At 38.4% G+C, this 21,281-nt stretch overlaps 1 pseudogene across 1 annotated transcript; it reads right to left on the bottom strand.

Annotated features, from left to right (window-relative positions):
- Nucleotides 1-15,133: 15,133 nt before the first annotated feature.
- LOC113607186 (coiled-coil domain-containing protein 174 pseudogene) lies at nt 15,134-16,562 on the bottom strand (annotated as a pseudogene). Its single transcript, XR_003427831.1, has one exon. The product of XR_003427831.1 is annotated as a coiled-coil domain-containing protein 174 pseudogene (transcript).
- Nucleotides 16,563-21,281: the final 4,719 nt, after the last annotated feature.

The following is a 21,281-nucleotide window of genomic DNA, read 5'->3' on the forward strand; positions in this document are numbered from 1 at the left end:
GAATGTGGTGTCACTCTATTACATGATGACAGTCCAGGCTACCTTAGTCAGGTCTTTAGTTCCAAGTAACAAAATGCCAATTCATATTAGCTTAAGGAAAATATGGACTCACTGAAGGATAGGAGCTCCGGGGACTTGTACCCCCTCAGGACATTCTCTCTCTTCCACACCTCCTTTACCAACTCCATTCTCTTTGGCTGGTTGTCTTTACACCCCATGGCAACAAACATCACCAGACTTTATCTTTCAAGCCTTATAACCAGAGGAGAGGGCTCTTGCTTCTCTAAAGGAATAATTCTTTTCCAGAGGGGGGTTTGTTTGTCAGTATGCCTGTTGGCTTTCAAAGAACTAGGACTTTAAGGTATGTCCTATTTTCTCCATGATTTTCCTAATGCATATGAACACAGGTGTGTGATACATATGTAAATAGATACATATAAATGATTAAAGAACAAAAATTTAGGAAGGCAGCAGGAGGAGAGACTTTAGCCTCACTTACTGCCCATGAGCGGATGGGAAAAGTTTTGAGTGAGACACAGAATTCTGTCTCTCCAATTTCCTTGAGGAATGACAGGTAATAAAGAAACATACTGAAGTCCTATCTGGCAATTATCTATACTTGTTTCATATGTGTATTTGAAAATTTAAATGAACCATTTTATAAAAATTCTTCCAAAGAACAAGATCAGTAATTCTTAACTAATTCTGATGTTGAATGTATGAAAGTGTAATCTAAATAAACTTATTCAGGAAAGTACCTGAATGCAGCTAACAGGTGAGTGCAGCTAATATTTAAATTTCTGTGCTCACAGAATACAGTGTGAATGACACATGGAGTTGTACAACATGGCAGTCTTGTGTGTGTTGGGGGGTGTATGTGTGTGCAGATGTGGTAGAAACTGCAAGTTGCCTACCCAATGTCCATTCCACCTTTCTTCCCAACTAATAGAATGCTCCTTTTCCTTCTGGGTTATAGAATGCCCAGCTAAAAAGTTACATTTTCCTGGTAGCTTGGTGTCAGTGGGATATAAGCAGAAGTTGTTGGTGGAACATCTAGGAAAACTCCTTTGCTCTCCATCCCTCTTCCTTCCTCGATATGGATATGATAGCTGCAGCTCCAGCAGCCTATCTGAATGACTAAGAGACATGGGAAGGATGGCAGAGAACAGAGATAGAAAGTGCCTGGGTCATCAAGACCATGGAATGGAGTGGTTATACCTGCCCTAAACCATCTAACCTCTACACCATTTTTAAAAAATAAGATCTGCTTTTTTTATGTAAAGCCATGGATGGTTTCAATTTTCTCATTTATCTAGCCAGTTAAAGAGTGACCCTTATAGAACCGGGGTAGGGCAGGACATTTGGATGGATAATCAGCACAGCTCAGGAAAGTTCTCATGAGGCTAAATTCTTTGAGATTTCTGGAATTTTTATGTGACATGACTTCTAGACATGAATGAAATCCTAGGTTTCTCCAGAGTTAGGAATAGAGGGAAGGCAGAAATAGAACGCAGATATCCTGGCCACTGCTTTCTCTACAATCTCCATACCCAGGTTTAAAAACAAGTTGACACAGTGCTGGTCCAAGAAGTACAGGGTTTGTGTTATGGGACAGTAAGAACAATAAAATGTGTACACCCGGGTTCAAAGTTTCATTCTTCCATCCACTAACTATATGGCTTTAGACAAGTTATTAACTTCTCTGTGACATTTTCCACATCCGAACATGGAGATAATAAAAGCTTTCATTGGGTTTTCAAGTGTACAAAAATCCTAGATTTTATGAACATCTGAGGTGAGAATTTGGACTGTTGTGCAGACAGTAAGTGAGCCACTAGCATGGAGAACCAGGACTATCTCTCAGTTATTGAGCACACAAAGTCCAAAGAGCAAGTCAGAGAAAATTTAAAAGTCCAAGGTTCTGAGGTCACTTTTGTGCAAAACTATAAACACATAAACTCAATACAATGGACAAACCCAGACCATTAGACACCAGGCTCTAGTCATATCACAAATTAGAGCACTCTTCTCCCATAGAGAGAAGTCAGTTAGAGAGAGGAGAAAAGAAAAGGCAAGCAATTTCCCCACAATTCTGAGAATTCTGAGAGGTCAGAAGTTCTTATTTTATGGGCCCAGGCAGAAAAGCAAGAAGAGCTAGATACTTCTTTACCCTACATCTGGCTTTCAGGGTTGGAACAAGGATTAGATTATATAATCAAGTATATTTTCTAAAAAATCCATGTATTTTTGTAACACAGAAATCCTGAAAAGCAATTTGACTGTAACAAAAATAGAAGAATGCATCATTGTCTTCTGGGCTCTGCTGTCGCTTGGCTTCCCTTCATCCAGGAACAATCCACCGCCTTTCTCATAGCCTACTTTCACCTTGAAAGTTGCACAGGGTAAAAGGAAGAGAAAAGCATGGGAGGTGAGAAGAATGGAAAGGCTGCAGGCTGGCTTCTTCAGGTTCAGTTCTTAATCTCCTGTGTGGATGCTCATGGTTGGGAAGAAATAAAAGTAGTGAAGGCCATTGCTTTACCTTAATCTTAAATCTTATATTAGAAAAGCTTTCAGATAGAAAAAAGAAAGACTTAAATAAAATCCCTTGCCAAAAAGAGTTGCACTGAAGCTTGAAAATGGAACTTATATCTAGTAATATATTTGGGGTTATAGCAAGAGTCCTGAGATACAAATTCATTCATTTTATCTTCCAGTGTCTCACGTTCATGTAAATGGCTCAGGGCACATATTTGAAAATTCTCATGGAAAAAAAGTCACATTCTAAAGTACACCCAGATTATGGTTATAAAACTAACTTATTTTTAAGGGGGGATGACCAAGCATTCCAGGTTTAAAGTGGAAATGAGATGAAAATATTTGGAGAACAAAGTGTGATTGCATTCCTGAAAAATTTAATTAGGTCTTTAAAAATAACTGAAACTAACAAATACCCAAAATCCAAGCAGATCTCAAGAACTAATCAACATAAGACGATACAGGAAGCTTCAGTTGAAAACATTGAAAACTAATAGGATTTGAAATGTAAATACCTGGGATTTTTGTGCACTGCTTGGTTTGTTTTTTAATGAGAATAAAAAGTACAGCTTCTAATTTATTTAATATTCCTAAAATATTTGTTTCTTAACTATCAACAAAACGAAAAGGCAACCTACTGAATGGGAAAAATATTTGCAAATCATACATCTGATAAAGGGTTAATATCCAAAATACATAAAGAACTCATACAACTCAGTAGCAAAAAAACCAAATCTGATTAAAAAATGGGCAGAGGGTCTAAATAGACATTTTCCAAAGAAGACATACAGATGGCCAAAAAGCACATGAAAAGATCATTAATAAACAGAGAAAGGCAAATTAAAACATGTAAAGGTGCTCAACATCATTAATGATTAGGAAAATGCAAATCAAAACCACAGTGAGATATCACCTCACACCTGTCAGAATGGCTACTATCAAAAAGACAAGAAATAATAAATGTTGGCAAGGATGTGGAGAAAATGAACACTTGTGCACTAATGGTGGGAATGTAAATTGGTGCAATCACTATGGAAAACAGTATGGAGGTTCCTCAAAAAATTAAAAATGGAACTACTATATGATCTGTAATTCCACTTCTGGGTATTTATTCAAAGAAAATCAAAATGCTAATTCAAAAAGATATATGCACCTTCATGTTCATTGTAGCATTATTATAATAGCCAAGATATGGAAACAACATGTGTCCATCAATGGATGAATGGATAAAGAAGATGTGGTATATATATATATATATATATATATATATATATATATATATATATTTACAATGGAATATTACTCATCCATAAAAAAGAATGAAATCTTGCATTTGTGACAACATGAATGGACCTCGGGGGAATTATGCTAAGTGAAATAAGTCAGAGGAAGACAAATATCATATGACCTCTGTTATGTAAGGAATCTAAAAAACAAAAACAAATATAAACAAACAAATCCAACTCATAGATACAGAAAACAGATTGGTGGTTGCAAGAGATGGGAGGTGGCGAGTAGAACAAAAGGGTAAACCATTTTTTAGTTTAAATAAATAAATTGAATAAAATTTTTCCAAATAAAATAAAAATGAATTAGTTTATATTGTGCATTTAAAGAACATATAACTTGATTCACTTGCTCTCTCTTTCAATTTAAAAAAAAAACATAATACTGACTGGAAGGGTGTGGATAGGAAGAGTCTTTTTTTCTCTAGCTATTGGAAATACTTATTTTAATGCCTTGTGAAATATAACCTAAGCTGCATTTTAATCAAACTTTGTTTTCTTTCTGAGGAGAGCATCTTGGAGAATAATTTGGCTTCATTTCCCACAATAAAATGGCCTTTTGTGGATTATTTCAAAATATACCTCACAAACATTAGAAAGAGTAGCCAAGTTACCAGCTTCCGAAGTTGCCTGTGGTCTTCAATGAGGGAGATTCATTCTTAGTGGAACCATCCATATCAACTATCAAGATGAGACTATATCTGTATGACATGAGTAAAGCTTTCCTCGTCTATTTTGACAAAGTCTTCAATGGCAATTTATATAACTGGCTGTCAAAATCCTGACTTTTGTTGCAAACAGAATGAGCCAGATTGGGGGCAGGATAGAAGTCTACACACCCACATGGCATGCCACTTCCTTTTCTCAAAATATTCAAGGCTTTCCCATTGCTAATAGGTAGAGATCAGACTTCTTACCTGTGTGATCTGGGCTCCAACCCACTTCTCTCTCATTTCTCATTTTCTCAAGCTTGTTTACAACGAGCTTCAAATGTGCCATGTTCTCTTTCTCTCATCCCCTGGCCTTCAATCTAGTTTTTCTGCTTGATATCATCTCTCTTTACTCCTTCTCTCATCTTTTGCCAGTTGCCTGGTTTAATCTTCTGGTGTAGGTTTATATGTCACTTCCTTCAGGATGTCTTCTGTCATACCCAAAGTTCATGTCAGTTTTTACCTAAATGCTTCAATAGCACCCAACACATCCAGCATATCTCTTACCACAGCTCTTTCACACTGTTGTAATTGCCATCTCCTTGCCTGCATATCCCACTAGATGAGAAATACTGTGATCATGATGTCCTGTATCTTATACAATATTTTGTCCAAAGTGCCTACCATAGACACTCAATAATTTTTTTTTGAATGAACAAATTTCCGATCGTGTGAGGTGGTACCAGTATTAGGGAATTAGAAACAAAAATGGACAGGTGGAGTGTTAAGGAAGGTCAAGTAGAGGTTTGACCCAAAACATAGTGTATATTGGGTAGATATTTTAGTGGTGCCAGCTAAGGGCTGTAGGTAGATGTCCCTGAGACAAGCAAGGCCTGCATCAGGGGTCTGGCTTTGGGTTTCAAGTACCTCATGTGGAAATTAGCATTCAGAGCCCAGATCTGGTCCTCGAGAAGATTGCCCAATGCAAGAGAGAAGTCTAGTCCTGAAGGAACCTGTCTGGGTCAAGATACTAAGCTAAGGTAGGGATCCAATTACTGGAATTAGTGTTTAACACAAATGTTTAGGCATTAAGAACAAAGTGAGAACACATCTATTATGCCTGCAGCACAAGGTCAGAACAGGGTTAGAACAAGACCAGTGATACAGAGCCTAGGAATCTTGTATTTCCTAAAATTCTTGAAAATAATTGGTTCTAGAGCCTGGGGAAAAGCTAGGCCTGCAGATGGAAGTGAAAGGATATGATAATCTGAGGAATTTGAGGACAAGGACTGAGGAATTCCTTACACCTGTCAGGGAATTCAATCATCAGGAAGGCCAAACTGACTTAAAGCCAGGCTGCATATAGTGGTTACTTCGCACAGACTATCCACTGAGCAATCCACATTGAGACTGGCAAGGGAAGCCAGGTAAGAACAGACTCCCAAGTCTGCAGTGTGCACTGTATTTATTATTCCCTCTGAGGATTGTCTACTTATTCTAGGACAAAGTTGCAAAGAACTCTTGTCCTTCTCAGGCATGTGTGATGGTACTCTTGCCAAACAATATATTTAAGGTGCATCCCATGTCCAATTCAGTCTGAGTCATTACAACTTTAGGAGAGCTATCTCATGGTCAAAAAATTTCAGAGGAGTAGAATTTGTTCATGGTACTTCACTAGATGCCATCCTGGTCTCTACCATTTTAGACAATCCTCCACTAAAAAACTCCCTGGATAAGCCAGAAAGGAATCATTTTAACTCAGGCCAACTAGAAAATATATTAGCCTTAAGACAACATAAGGCAAAGCAACCAAAAATATTGTCAAACATGTAATAGAATAAGGGCATTCATAATGATAACCTTATGGAGAGTTTTGCCAAGAAATCAATACTTCCTAATGTTGTATTTAAGACCTGGAATTGGATCTAATTCAAACTTCACAAATTTTTCCGTAATGTTGACATATTTTTTCTTTCAACATGAAAATAAAGGAAGGGGACTCAACAGTAGTGAGCCAATGCATTCTAAGAGACTGGAACAGTCAAAGAATTTCTTGATTTAAGAATTCCAGAGGCGACATTCAAGATGACGGAGGAGTAAGACATGGAGATCAGCTTCCTCCCCACAAATACATCAAAAATACATCTACATGTGGAACGACTCCTACAGAACACCTACTGAATGCTGGCAGAAGACCTCAGACTTTCTAAAAAGCAAGAAACTCCCCATGTACCTAGGTAGGGCAAAAGAAGAAAGAGAAAACAGAGACAAAACAACAGGGACAGGACCTGCACATCTGGGAGGGAGCTGTGAAGGAGGAAAAGTTTCCACACACTAGGAAGCCTCTTCACTAGTGGAGAAGGGGGGGGAGGCAAAGGGAAAGCTTCAGAGCCATGGAGGATAATGCAGCAACAGGGGTGCAAAAGGCAAAGTGGAGAGATTCTCACACAGAGGATCGTTGCTGACCAGCACTCACCAGCCCAAGAGGCTTGTCTGCTAACCCGCCGGGGCAGGTGGAGACTGGGAGCTGAGGCTCGGGCTTCAGAGAGCAGATCCCAGGGAGAGAACTGGGGTTGGCTGTGTGAACACAGCCTGAAGAGAGCTAATGCACCACAGTTAGCCAGGAGGGAGTCCAGAAAAAAGTCTGGAACTGCCTAAGAGTCAAGAGACCATGGTTTTGGGTGCATGAAGAGAGGAGATTCAGAACACCCTAGACAGCTTCAGAGGCGGGCATGAGCCACAGCTAACAGCGTGGACACCAGAGATGGGCATGAAATGCTAAGGCTGCTGCTACATTCACAAAGAAGCCTGTGTGCAATCACAGGTCACTATCCACACCGCCCCTCCTGGGAGCCTGTGCAGCCCGTCACTGCCAGGGTCCCATGATCCAGAGACAACTTCCCTGGGAGAACACAAGGCACACCTCAGGCTGTTGCAACATCTTGCTGTCCTCTGCTGAGGCAGGCTTGCCCCGCATCCCGTACCCCTCCCTCCCCCTGGCCTGAGTGAACCAGAGCCCCCTAATCAGCTGCACTTTTAACCCCCTCCTGTATGGGTGAAGAACAGATACCAGAGGGTGACCTAGATGCAGAGGTGGAGCCAAATCCAAAGCTGGACCCCAGGAGCTGAGAAAGGGAAATTTCTCCATGCAGCCTCAGGAGCAGTGGATTAAATGTCCACAATCAACTTGATTTACCCTGCACCTGTGGAATAGGTGAATAGAAAATGAATCATTCTAAATTCGAGGCAATGGACATTGGGAGCAACTGTAGACTTGGGGTTTGCTGTATGTGACAGACTAGTTTCTGATTTTTATGTTTATCTCAGTAGAGTTCTATGCACTTGTTATCATTAGTGGATTTGTTTATTGGTTTGGTTGCTCTCTTCTTTATTTTATTACTTTTTTATATTTTTAATACTTTTTTATTTTAATAACTTTATTTCATTTTACCTTATTTTTCTTTCTCTTTTTTTTCTCACTTTTCTTCTGAGGCATGTGGCTGACAGGGTCTTGGTGCTCTGGCTGGGTGTCAGCCCTGAGCCTCTGAGGTGGGAGAGTTAAGTTCAGGACACTGGACCACCAGAGATCTCCCAGCCCCATATAATAACAATTGATGAGAGTTCTCCCAGAGATCTCCTTATGAACGCTAAGACACAGCTCCACTCAATGACCAGCAAGCTCCAGTGCTGGAAACCCCATGCCAAACACCTAGCAAGATGGGAACACAAACCCATCTATTAGCAGAGAGGCTGCCTAAAATCATAATAAGTTCACAGACATGCCAAAACACACCACTGGATATAGTCATGCCAACCAGAAAGACAAGATCCAGCGTCATCCAACAGAACACAGGCACCAGTCACCTACACCAGGAAGACTACACAACCCACTAAATCAACCTCATCCACTGGGGGCAGACACCAAAAACAACAGGAAATGTGAACATGCAACCTGCGAAAAGGAGACCCCAGACATAGTAAGTCAAGCAAAATGAGAAGACAGAGAAACACACAGCAGATGAAGGAGCAAAGTAAAAACCCACCAGACAAAGAAATAAAGAGGAAATAGGCAGTCTAACTGAAAAACAATTCAGAGTAATGAAAGTAAATATGATCCAAAATCTTGGAAATAGAATGGAGAAAATTCGAGAAACAATTAACAAGGACCTAGAAGAACTAAAGAGCAAACAAACAATGATGAACAACACAATAAATGAAATTAAAAGTTCTCTAGAAGAAATCAATAGCAGAATAACTGAGGCAGAAGAACGAATAAGTGACCTGGAAGATAAAATAGTGGAAATAACTACCTCAGAGCAGAAAAAAGAAAAAAAAGGGTGAAAAGAACTGAGGACAGTCTCAGATGCCTCTGGCACAACATTAAATGCACCAACATTCAAATTATAGGGGTCCCAGAAGAAGAAGAGAAAAAAAAAGGGGACTGAGAAAGTGTCCAAAGAGCTTTTAGTTGAAAACTTTCCTAATATGGGAAAGGAAATAAGCAATCAAGTCCAGGAAGAGCAGAGACTCCCATACATGATAAATACAAGGAGAAACATGCCAAGACACATATTAATCAAACTATCAAAAATTAAATACAATGAAAAAATATTAAAAGCAGCAAGGGAAAAGCAACAAAAAACATACAAGGGAACCTCCATAAGGTTAACAGCTGATCTTTCAGCAGAAACTCTGCAAGCCAGAAGGGAGAGGCAGGACATATTTAAAGTGATGAAAGGGAAAAACGTACAACCAAGACTAAGCTACCCAACGAGGATCTCATTTAGATTCGATGGAGAAATTAAAACCTTTACAGACAAGCAAAACCTAAGAGAATTCATCACCAGCAAGCCAGATTTACATAAAATGCTAAAGGAACTTCTCTAGGCAGGAAACACAGGAGAAGGAAAAGACCTACAATAACAAACCCAAAACAATTAAGAAAATGGTAATAGGAACATACATATCAGTAATTACCTAAATGTAAATGGATTAAATGCTCCAACAAAAAGACATAGACTGGCTGAATGGATACAAAAACAAGACCCATATATATGCTGTGTACAAGAGACTCACTTCAGACCTAGGGACATAAACAGACGGAAGGTGAAAGGGATGGAAAAAAATATTCCATGCAAATAGAAATCAAAAGAAAGCTGGAGTACCAATTCTCATATCAGACAAAATATACTTTAAAATTAAGATTATTACAACAGACAAAGAGGGAAACTTCATAGTGATCAAGGGATCATTCCAAGAAGAACATAGAACAATTAGAAATATTTATGCACCCAATATAGGAACACATCAATACATAAGGTAAATGCTAACAGCCATAAAATGGGAAATAACAGCAATACAATCATAGTAGGGAACTTTAACACCCCACTTTCAGCAGTGGACAGATCATCCAAAATGAAAATAAGTAAGGAAAAACACAAGCATTAAATGACACATTAAACAAGGTAGACTTAATTGATATTTACAGGACATGCCATCTAAAAACAACAGAGTACACTTTCTACTCAAGTGCTTATGGAACATTCTCCAGGATAGATCATATCTTGGGTCACAAATCAAGCCTTGGTAAATTTAAGAAAATTAAAATTCTATCAAGTATCTTCTCCGACCACTATGCTATGAGATTAGATATCAATTACAGGAAAAATAAAACTGTAAAAACAACAAACACATGAAGGCTAAACAATACACTACTAAATAACAAAGAGATCACTGAAGAAATCAAAGAGGAAATCAAAAAATAGCTAGAAACAAATTACAATGAAAACAGGATGACCCAAAACCTATGGGATGCAGCAAAAGCAGTTCTTTTTTTTTTTTTTTAACATCTTTATTGGAGTATAATTGCTTTACAATGGTGTGTTAGTTTCTGCTTTATAACAAAGTGAATCAGTTATACATATACTTAAGTTCCCATATCTCTTGCCTCTTGCATCTCCCTCCCTCCCACCCTCCCTTTCCCACCCCACTAGGTGGACACAAAGCACCGAGCTGATCTCCCTGTGCTATGCAGCTGCTTCACACTAGCTATCTATTTTACATTTGGTAGTGTATATACGTCCATGCCACTCTTTCACTTTGTCACAGCTTACCCTTCCCCCTTCCTATATCCTCAAGTCCATTCTCTAGTAGGTCTGTGTTTATATTCCCATCTTACCCCTAGGTTCTTCATGACCCTTTTTTTTTTTTTTTTGCTTAAATTCCATATATATGTGTTAGTATATGGTATTTGTTTTTCTCTTTCTGACTTACTTCACTCTGTATGACAGACTCTAGGTCCATCCACCTCACTACAAATAACTCAATTTCCTTTCTTTTTATGGGTGAGTAATATTCCATTATATATATGTGCCACATCTTCTTTACGCATTCATCTGATCATGGACACTTAGGTTGCTTCCATGTCCTGGCTATTGTAAATAGAGCTGCAATGAACATTTTGGTACATGACTCTTTTTGAATTATGGTTTTCTAAAGGTATATGCCCAGGAGTTGGATTGCTGGGTCATATGGTAGTTCTATTTGTAGTTTTTTAAGGAACTTCCATACTGATCTCCATAGTGGCTGTATCAATTTACATTCCCACCAGCAGTGCAAGAGTGCTCCCTTTTCTCTACACCCTCTCCAGCATTTATTATTTCTAGATTTTTTTGATGATGGCCATTCTGACTGGTATGAGATGATATCTTAATGTAGATTTGATTTGCATTTCTCTAATGATTAATGATGTTGAGCATTCTTTCATCTGTTTGTTGGCAGTCTGTATATCTTCTTTGGAGAAATGTCTATTTAGGTCTTCTGCCCATTTTTGGATTGGGTTGTTTGTTTTTTTGTTATTGAACTGCATGACCTGCTTGTAAATTTTGGACATTAATTCTTTGTCAGTTCCTTCTTTTGCAAATATTTTCTCCCATTCTGAGGGTTGTTTTTTGGTCTTGTTCATGGTTTCCTTTGCTGTGCAAAAGCTTTTAAATTTCATTAGGTCCCATTTGTTTATTTTTGTTTTTATTTCTATTTCTCTAGGAGGTGGGTCAAAACGGATCTTGCTGTGATTTATGCCATAGAGTGTTCTGCCTATGTTTTCCTCTAAGAGTTTTATAGTGTCTGACCTTACATTTAGGTCTTTAATCCATTTTGAGTTTATTTTTGTGTATGGTGCTAAGAAATGTTGTAATTTTATTGTTTTACATGTAGCTGTCCAGTTGTCCCAGCACCACTTATTGAAGAGGTGTCTTTTCTCCATTGTATTTTCTTGCCTCCTTTATCAAAGATAAGATCACCATATGTGCATAGGTTTATCCTTGGGATTTCTATCCTGTGCCATTAATCTATATTTCTGTTTTTGTGCCAGTACCATACTGTCTTGATAACTGTAGCTTTGTAGTATAGTCTGAAGTCAGGAAGCCTGATTCCTTCAGCCCTGTTTTCCTTTCTCAAGATTGTTTTAGCTATTTGGGGCCTTTTGTATTTCTATACAAATTGTGAATTTTTTTGTTCTAGTTCTGTGAAAAATGCCAGTGATAGTTTGATAGGGATTGCATTGAATCTGTAGATTGCTTTGGGTAGTAGAGTCATTTTCACAATGTTGAGTCTTCCAATCCAAGAACAGGATATATCTCTCTACCTATTTGTATAATCTTTTATTTCTTTCATCAGTGTCTTATAATTATCTGCATACAGGTCTTTTTTCTCCTTAAGTAGGCTTATTCACAGATATTTTATTCTTTTTGTTGCAATGGTATATGGGAGTGTTTTCTTGGTTACACTTTCAGATTTTTCATCATTAGTGTATAGGAACGCCAGAGATTTCTGTGAATTAATTTTGTATCCTGCTACTTTTCCAAATTCATTGATTAGCTCTAGTAGTTTTCTGATAGCATTTTTAGATTCTCTATGTATATTATCATGTAATCTGCAAACAGTGACAGCTTTACATCTTCTTTTCCGATTTGGATTCCTTTTTTTTCCTTTTTTCTCTGATTGCTGTAGCTAAAACTTCCAAAGCTATGTTGAATAATAGTGGTGAGAGTGGGCAACCTTGTCTTGTTCTTGATCTTAATGGAAATGGTTTCAGTTTTTCACCCTTGGGGACCATGTTGGCTGTGGGTTTGTCATATATGTCCTTTTTTATGTTGAGGAAAGTTCCATGTATGCCTACTGTCTGCAGCGTTTTTATCATACATGGGTGTTGAATTTTGTCGAAAGCTTTCTCTGCATCTATTGAGATGATCATATGGTTTTTCTCCTTCAATTTGTTAATATGGTGTATCACGGTGATTGATTTGCATATATTGAAGAATTCTTACGTTCCTGGAATAAATCCCACTTGATCATGGTGTATGATCCTTTTAATATGCTGTTGGATTCTGTTTCCTAGTATTCTGTGGAGGATTTCTGCATCTATGTTCATCAGTGATATTGGCCTGTAGTTTTCTTTCTTTGTGACATCTTTGCCTGGTTTTGGTATCATGGTGATGGTGGTCTCATAGAATGAGTTTGGGAATGCTCCCCCCTCTGCTATATGTTGGAAGAGTTTGAGAAGGATAGGTGTTAGCTCTTCTCTAAATGTTTGATAGAATTCGCCTGTGAAACCATCTGGTCCTGAGCTTTTGTTTGTTGGAAGATTTTTAATCACAGTTTCAATTTCAGTGCTTGTGGTTGGTCTGTTCATATTTTCTATTTCTTCCTGGTTCAGTTTTTGAAGGTTGTGCATTCTAAGAATTTGTCCATTTCTTCCAGTTTGTCCATTTTATTGGCATAGAGTTGCTTGTAGTAATCTCTCATGATCTTTTCTTTTTCTGCAGTGTCTGTTGTTACTTCTCCTTTTTCATTTCTAATTCTATTGATTTGAGTCTTCTCCCTTTTTTTCTTGGTGAGTCTGGCTAATGGTTTATCAATTTTGTTTATCTTCTCAAAGAACCAGCTTTTAGTTTTATTGATCTTTGCTATCGTTTCCTTCTTTTTCATTTATTTCTGATCAGAACTTTATGATTTCTTTCCTTCTGTTAACTTTGGGTTTTTTTTGTTCTTCTTTCTCTAATTGCTTTAGGTGTATGGTTAGGTTGTTTATTCGAGATGTTTCCTGTTTCTTAAGGTAGGATTGTATTGTTATAAACTTCCTTCTTAGAACTGCTTTTGCTGCATCCCATAGGTTTTGGGTCATCGTGTCTCCATTGTCATTTTTTTCTAAGTATTTTTTGATTTCCTCTTTGATTTCTTCATTGATCACTTCATTATTGATTAGTCTACTGTTTAGTTTCCATGTGTTTGTATTTTTTTACAGATCTTTTCCTGTAACTGATATCTAGTCTCATAGCATTGTGGTTGGAATAGATACTTGATACAATTTCAATTTTCTTAAATTTACCAAGGCTTGATTTGTGACCCAAGATATAATCTATCCTAGAGAATGTTCCATGAGCACTTGAGAAAAATGTGTATTCTGCTGTTTTTGGATGGCATGTCCTATAAATATCAATTAAGTCCATCTTGTTTAATGTATCATTTAAAGGTTGTGTTTCCTTATTTATTTTCATTTTGAGTGATCTGTCCACTGCTGAAAGGGGGGTGTTAAAGTTCCCTACTATGATTGTGTTACTGTCAATTTCCCCTTTTATGGCTGTTAGTATTTGCCTTATGTATTGAGGTGCTCCTATGTTGGGTGCATAAATATTTACAATTGTTATATCTTCTTCTTGGATCATTCCCTTGATCATTATGTAGTGTCTTTCTTTGTCTCTTCTAATAGTCTTTATTTTAAAATCTATTTTGTCTGATATAAGAATTGCTACTCCAGTTTGCTTTTGATTACCATTTGCATGGAATATCTTTTTCCATCCCCTCACTTTCAGTCTGTATGTGTCCCTAAGTCTGAAGTGGGTCTCTTGTAGACAGCATATATATGGGTCTTGTTTTTATATCCATTCTGCCAGTCTGTGTCTTTTGGTGGGAGCATTTAATCCATTTACATTTAAGGTAATTATCGATATGTATGTTCCTATCCCCATTTTCTTAATTGTTTTTGGTTTTATTGTAGGTCTTTTCCTTCTCTTGTGTTTCTTGCCTAGAGAAGTTTCTTTAGCGTTTGTTGTAAAGCTGGTTTGGTGGTGCTGAACTCTCTTAGCTTTTGCTTGTCTGTAAAGGTTTTAATTTCTCCATCAAATCTGAATGAGATCCTTGTTCAGTAGAGTAATCTTGGTTGTGTGTTTTTCTCCTTCATCACTTTAAATATGTCCTGCCAGTCCCTTCTGGCTTGCTGTTACTGCTGAAAGATCAGCTGTTAACCTTATGGGGATTCCCTTATGTGTTGTTGTTTTTCCCTTGCTGCTTTTAATATGTTTTCTTTGTATTTAATTTTTTTTTCAAGTATTACAGAGTATGTTTACTCTACCTCAGCTCACATGTAAATCCAGATGAACTGGTATCTCCATACCAATGAGAATGAAATGAACAGCTAAGTGGCCGGAGTTCCCACAGTACCATTCACTTTCTTCCCTGCTGACAAATACAGCCTGAAGTCTGGATCTTCAGGGAAAAGACAGGACGAGAAAGTTACAGTTCAGTCCCTAAAGTTAAGTTATTTTCTCTGCTCTGGGAGAGGAAGGCACCATCAATAGTACAGACCCAAGTTATAGCGTTTTCAAGTTCATGTCACTTGTTTATAGTATGAAATCATATCATCCAGGGTTTCAAAAGTGACCACCTGGGCTTGTGGTAGGCCGCTGGGGGCTGGAGTGGATGATGTATGTGAAGAGCTGGGGTCATGGCTCTGGCCAGGGTGCTGCCCTGGGTCACTCTGTGCAGGTGCAGGTCTGTTCCATGCCTGGCTACTCAGAGAACCAGTTCTTTTTTGGTCCACAAAGTAGTTCGATGGTGGGGCAAACTCAGGGTCTCTCTGAGCCTGGAGATCTGATTGCCTCTTCAACCAATACCCAAAGGAAAAGTCTTTTCCTCTGTCCCACTCCCGGATGTGTGGCACCCCAGGCCGGGTATCCTTCCTCTCCTGAACGATGACTTCGACTTTGCTACTCTGGGCAGCTGTATGAGGAGCTGGCATGACCTCTGGTTCTGGTGGCAATGGCCCAATAACATCTCCATCTCTAACTTCTTCCTCTGCTCCATCCTCTTTAGATGTTTTCATCTTTTTTTGTTGGAGTTTGGCAAGTCTTGCTTCTAACATAGCCTTTCTCTTTTCCTTTATATTTTCTCGTTTTGTTCTCTGATCTGTTGTCTGCTCACGCAGCATTTCTAAAGTTTTCATCTGCTTGTTTCTCAACTCTTTATCTCGGGCAAAGGCAAAGTATCCAACACCAAGTTGCCGGGCCTCATTTTCACGAATGTCTTCGTAATGTACGGGCCCCATTGGTCTTCTCAGGGACTCCCTCTCTTCTTCCTCCCATTGCTGGCGCTGGAGTTCTTTTCTCATATCTTCAGATAGTAAAGTTTTTTCATTTGCAGGACTAATGAAAAGCCTCCCCTGAAGATTTTTATCCATTTCCAGCAGATGTGGCAAATCCTTTCTCATACAGCGCTGGGATCGCCCTAAAGAATCCACATAATCCACCCATTCTTCACTGGGATCCTGGGGAGGAGGGATATCTTTTTCAGAAACGGTTTCTTCATCATCATCTCTTTCTGTCTTTCTATAATCTCTATTGGCACCAAGCTCTTCCATTTCTTTGCGTTTGTCTATGATCTTCTGTGTGAAATCCACAAGGTACATATCCTCCACTTCTTCATCTATAAAGGCTCCTTTAGTCATTTTTTCATATAATTTGGCTTTTTCTTCCAATTTCTCCCTCGCTTTGTCCAAAGTCTTCTGTTCCTCAATCTTCTGTTCAGCATCCTTCTCAGCTCGATTCGAAACTCCTGTGTTTTGTCTGCTCCAGATACTTGGTTTCTTAGTAGTTGGTTTTGGTTTCCCCAAAACTCCAGCATCTTTTAGAAGTTTTTCTTGTTTGAATTCTTCTTGTTTTGGGAAGAGTTCAGCCTTAAGGTCTACCAACGAAGACGCCGTGACGTCCAAAGGCTTTTTCTTCCGGTCCATGGTCGCACTAGAGCGCCCCAGCACAAAGTGCTGTATTTAATTTTTGACAGTTTGATTAATATGTGTCTTGGCATGTTTCTCCTTGGATTTATCCTGTATGGGACTCCCTGTGGTTCCTGGACTTGATTAACTATTTCTTTTACCATGTTAGGGATGTTTTCAACTATAATCTCTTCAAATATTTTCTCAGTCCCTTTCTTTTCCTCTTCTTCTTCTGGGACCCCTATAATTTGAATGGTGGTGTGTTTAATGTTATCCCAGAGGTCTCTGAGACTCTCCTCATTTCTTTTCATTCTTTTCTTCTTTTTTCTGCTCTGCAGCAGTTATTTCCACTATTTTATCTTCCAGGTCACTTATCCATTCTTCTGCCTCAGTTATTCTGCTATTGATTCCTTCCAGAGTATTTTTAATTTCATTTATTTGTTGTTCATCGTTGCTTTTTTCCTCTTTAATTCTTCTAGGTCCTTGTTAAATGCTTCTTGCATTTTCTATATTTCCATGATATTGGATCATCTTTACTATCATTATTCTGAATTCTTTTTCAGGTAGATTGCCTATGTCCTCTTCATTTGCTAGATCTGGTGAGTGTTTATCTTGCTCCTTCATCTGCTGTGTGTTTTTCTGCCTTCTCATTTTGCTTATCTTACTGTGTTTGGGGTCTCCTTTTTGCAGGCTACAGGTTCGTAGTTCCCGTTGTTTTTGGTGTCTGTCCCCAATGGCTAAAATTGGTTCAGTTCGTTGTGTAGGTTTCCTGGTGGAGGGGACTAGTGCCTGTGTTCTGGTGGATGGGGCTGGATCTTGTCTTTCTGGTGGGCAGGTCCACGTCTGGTGGTGTGTTTTGGTGTGTCTGTGGCCTTATTATGATTTGGGGCAGCCTCTCTGCTAATGGACAGTGTTGTGTTCCTGTCTTGCTAGTTGTTTGCCATATGGTGTCCAGCACTGTAGCTTGCTGGTCATTGAGTGGAGCTGGGTGTTGGTGTTGAGATGGAGATGTCTGGGAGATTTTCGCCATTTGATATTACGTGGAGCTGTGAGGTCTCTTGTGGACCAGTGTCTTGAAGGTGGCTCTCCCACCTCAGATACACTGCAGTGACTCCTGGCTGGAGAACCAAGAGCATTTCATCCACACGGCTACTAGTGTTGGAAGGTCTCCTGCAGAGGTGGAGGGTGGATGTGGCTCACCATGGGGACAATGACACCTGCAGCAGATGTTCTGGGAAGTACTCCTTGGCATGAGCCCTCCCAGAGTCTGTCATTATCCCCAACAACCAAAAGCAGTTCTAAGAGGGAAGTTTATAGCATTACAATCCTACCTCAAGAAACAAGAAACCTCTCAAATAAACAACCTAACCTTACACCTAAAGCAATTAGAGAAGAACAAAACATACCCAAAGTTAGCAGAAGGAAAGAAATCATAAAGATCAGATCAGAAATAAATGCAAAAGAAATGAAGGAAACAATAGCAAATATCAGTAAAACTAAAAACTTGTTTTTTGAGAAGATAAAGAAAATTGGTAAACCATTTGCCAGACTCATCAAGAAAAAAAGGGAGAAGACTCAAATCAACAGAATTAGAAATGAAAAAGGAGAAGTAACATATGACACTGCAGAAATACAAAGTTTCATGAGAGATTACTACAAGCAACTCTATGACAATAAAATGCACAACCTGGAAGAAATGGACAAATTCTTAGAAAAGCACAATCTTCTGAAACTGAACCAGGAAGAAAGAGAAAATTTAAACAGACCAACCACAAGCACTAAAATTGAAACTGTGATTAAAAATCTTCCAACAAACAAAAGTCCAGGACCAGATGGCTTCACGGGTGACTTCTATCAAACATTTAGAGAAGAGCTAATACCTATCCTCTCAAACTCTTCCAAAATATAGCAGTGGGAAGAGCACTCACAAACTCATTTTATGAGGCCACCATCACCCTGATACCAAAACCAGACAAAGAAGTCACAAAAAAGGGAAAGCTACAGGCCATTATCACTGATGAAAATAGATGCAAAAATCCTCAACAAAATACTAGCAAACAGAATCCAAGAGCACATTAAAAGGATCATACACCATGATCAAGTGGAGTTCATCCCAGGAATGCAGAGATTCTTCAATATATTCAAATCAATCAATTTGATAAACCATATTAACAAATTGAAGGATAAAAACTATATGATAATCTCAATTGATGCAGAAAAAACTTTTGACTAAATTAACACCCATTTATGATAAAAAAAAAAACTCTCCAGAAAGCAGGCATAGAGCAAACTTACCCCAACATAATAAAGGCCATATATGGCAAACCCACAGTCAACATCATTCTCAATGGTGAAAAACTGAAACCATTTCCACTAAGATCAGGAACAAGACAAGGTTGCCTAGTCTCACCAGTATTATGCAACATAATTTTGGAAGTTTTAGCCACACTAATCAGAGAAGAAAAAGAAATAAAAGGAATCCAGATTGGAAAAGAAGAAGTAAAGCTCTCACTGTTTGAGATGACATGACATTTTACGTACAGAATCCTAAAGAGGCTACCAGAAAACTACTAGCGCTAATCAATGAATTTGGAAAAGTAGCAGGATACAAAATTAATGCACAGAAATCTCTTGCATTCCTACAAACTAATGATGAAAAATCTGAAAGAGAAATTAAGGAAACACTCCCACTTACCACTGCAACATAAAGAATAAAATACCTAGGAATAAACCTACCTAAGGAGACAAAAACCTGTATGCAGAAAACTATAAGACACTGATGAAAGAAAATAAAGATGATACAAACAGATGGAGAGATATACCATGTTCCTGCTTTGGAAGAATCAACATTGTGAAAATGACTGTACTATTCAAAGAAATCTACAGATTCAATGCCATCCTTATTAAACTACCAATGGCATTTTTCACAGACCTAAAACAAAAAATTTCACAATTTCTATGGAAACACAAAAGACCTTGAATAGACAAAGCAATCTTGAGAAAGAAAAACGGAGCTGGAGGAAACGTGTTCCCAGATTTCAGACTATACTACAAAGCTACAGTAATCAAGACAGTATGGTGCTGGCACAAAAACAGAGACATAGATCAATGGAACAGGATAGAAAGTCCAGAGATAAACCCAGGCACACCTTGTCTTTGTTAAAGTAAGCAAGAATGTACAATGGAGAAAAGACAATCTCTTGAATAAGTGGTGCTGGGAACAGTGGACAGCTACATGTAAAAGAAATTAGAACAGTCCCTAACACTATGCACAAAAATAAACTCACAGTGGATTAAAGATCTAAATGTAAGTCCAGACACTTAAAACCCTTATGGAAAAACATAGGCAGAACACTCTATGACATAAATCACAGCAAGATCCTTTTTGACCCACCTCCTAGAGTAATGGAAATAAAAACAAAAATAAACAAATGGGACCTAATGAAACTTCAAAGCTTTTTCACAGCAAAGGAAACCATAAACAAGACAAAAATACAACCCTCAGAATGAGAGAAAATATTTGCAAATGAAGCAACTGACAAAGGAATAATCTCCAAAATAGCTCATGCAGCTCAATATCAAGAAAACAAAAAATCCAATCCAGAAATGGGCAGAAGACCTAAATAGACATTTCTCCAAAGAAGATATACAGATTGCCAACAAACACATGAAAGGATGCTCAACATCACTAATCATTAGAGAAATGCAAATCAAAACTATAATTAGGTATCACCTCACACCAGTCAGAAATGCCATCATCAAAAAATCTAGAAACAATAAATGCTGGAAAGGGTGTGGAGAAAAGGGAACCCTCTTTCACTGTTGGTGGGAATGTAAATTGATACAGCCACTATGGAGAACAGTATGGAGGTTCCCTAAAAAACTTAAAGTAGAACTACCAAACAACCCAGCAATCCCACTCCTGGGCATATACCCTGAGAAAACCATAATTCAAAAAGTCATGTACCACAATTTTCATTACAGAACTATTTACAATAGCCAGGACATGGAAGCAACCTTATGTCCATTGACAGATGAATGGATAAAGAAGATGTGGCACGTATATACAATGGAATATTCACCATAAAAAGAAGCGAAATTGAGTTGTTTGTAGTGAGGTGCATGGATCTGGAGTCTGTCATACAGAGTGAAGTAAGTCAGAAAGAGAAAAACAAATACCGTATGCTATAGCACATATATATAGAATCTAAAAAAAAGATGGTTCTGAGGAACCTAGGGGCAGGACAGGAATAAAGACACAGAGGTAAAGAATGGACTTGAGGACATGGGGAGGGGCAAGGGGAAGGGTAAGCTGGGATGAAGTGAGAGAGTGGCATTGATATATATGCACTTCCAAGTGTAAAATAGATAGCTAGTGGGAAGCAGCCGCATAGCACAGGGAGGTCAGCTAGGTGCCTTGTGACCATAGAGGGGTGGGTTAGGAAGGGTGGAAGGGAGACGCAAGAGGGAGGGGATATGGGGATAAATGTATACATATAACTGATTCACTCTTTTATACAGCAGAAACTAGCACCACATTGTAAAGAAATTATACTCCAATAAAGATGTTAAAAAAAAAGGGAACGGCACTTCTACATTTTAAAAATTTATGTATATTATGACAACAAACAGGGTATAATTTGTGCCATGGAGAACTTCTGTGGTGCAAGATTTTAACAACAGCATACACCCATCACCTCCATGTGAGCTGTTTTTCTTTTCAGTGTGAATTGCAGGAATAAACTATGGTCCAACATTCAA

Source organism: Aethalodelphis obliquidens, unplaced genomic scaffold (genome assembly GCF_003676395.1).
Source record: "Aethalodelphis obliquidens isolate GAN/ISIS:26980383/991018 unplaced genomic scaffold, ASM367639v1 scaffold46, whole genome shotgun sequence".
NCBI classification, from domain to species: Eukaryota; Metazoa; Chordata; class Mammalia; order Artiodactyla; family Delphinidae; genus Aethalodelphis; species Aethalodelphis obliquidens.